Genomic DNA, 1,393 nt, shown 5'->3' on the forward strand with positions numbered 1-1,393 from the left:
CATACTTAAACCCAGATTTTGCCATAAAACTCACTGCATGTTACTTACCTACCCAAAATAGCTTCCGATTCACACAATAATCAACATTATCCTTTATAATMTTTSAAAAACAKAATCTAGCCTCTAATTTATACACTTCTACTTGAAATAAAMTTGAAATTAGAAGCATACCTTTAATGATTAACACTTAGTCTTCAAGAATCTAACATGGATCTTCACGGTTTGAAGGTTTAACCTTAAATGTGTGTAAATTGCACCTTAAGTGTGGGTGAGAGTTCTAGACTTAGATGATATGGAAAATGGATCAAATCTCCTATTTTATAATGCTAAACTCAAGTTGGGCCGGCTTGGCCCGTCTAAGAACCCATTTGGATCTACAAACTCCCACTAAATTATAAACCCACTATAACCCAATAAATAATCAATTATTCTAAACAAATAATTGGATATTTTGGAACTTGGATGTTACAAATACCTCTTCCTTTTGAGGATTTCGTCCCCGAAATCACTGTTGTGAAAATAAAGAAGGGTATTTTGCCTTCATCTCATTCTTGCGTTCCCACGTCCAATTTGACCCGTGATGATGTTTCCACCTCACTAATACCAAATCTACCTCTTTATTGCGCAATTTCACTGTCCGCTCTTTCAAGATACTTTCGGGCTCTTCGGTATATCGAAGTTTTTCATTTATCTTAACTTCCGACAAGGGTACTTCTTCTTCATGTTTGCCAAACATTTTCGTAGATAGCCGACATGGAAAACATGATGTATACCCGCTAATTCTTCTGGTAGTTCTAAACGGTAAGCTTGTTTCCCAACCCGTTCAATAATCTTGAATGGACCGATAAAAAGGGGACTGAGTTTCCCTTGCTTTCTAAATCGGAGCACACCACGCCAATGGGAAACCTTCAGCATTACTAGATCACCGACCGAGAACTCGATCGGCCTTCTACGACGATCCGTGTAGGACTTTTGTCGATCCTAGGCCGCTTTCATTCTTTCTCTAATCACTTGAATCTTATCACTTGTGATTTGCACAAGTTCGGGCCCCGTCAACACTTTCTCTCCAGTTTCCCTCCAACAAAAAGGCATACGACACTTACGTCCATACAAAGCCTCGAAAGGAGCCATGCCGATTGTCGAATGATAACTGTTATTATAAGAGAACTCAATGAAGGGCAAATGAGTATCCGAGTTACCACCGAATTCCAGAACGCATGCTCGTAACATATCCTCAAGCGTCTGAATAGTACGTTCAGATTGACCATCGGTTTGAGGATGATAAGCCATACTGAACGCATGTCGTGTACCCAACTCATGTTGAAAACCGGTCCAGAAGTTAGAAGTAAATCTAGAGTCGCGATCAGAGACAACTTTCACAGGCACTCCATGT

The sequence above is a fragment of the Cynara cardunculus genome, assembly GCF_001531365.2.
Source record: "Cynara cardunculus var. scolymus isolate 2C chromosome LG 3, CcrdV1, whole genome shotgun sequence".
In the NCBI taxonomy this organism is placed as follows: domain Eukaryota; kingdom Viridiplantae; phylum Streptophyta; class Magnoliopsida; order Asterales; family Asteraceae; genus Cynara; species Cynara cardunculus.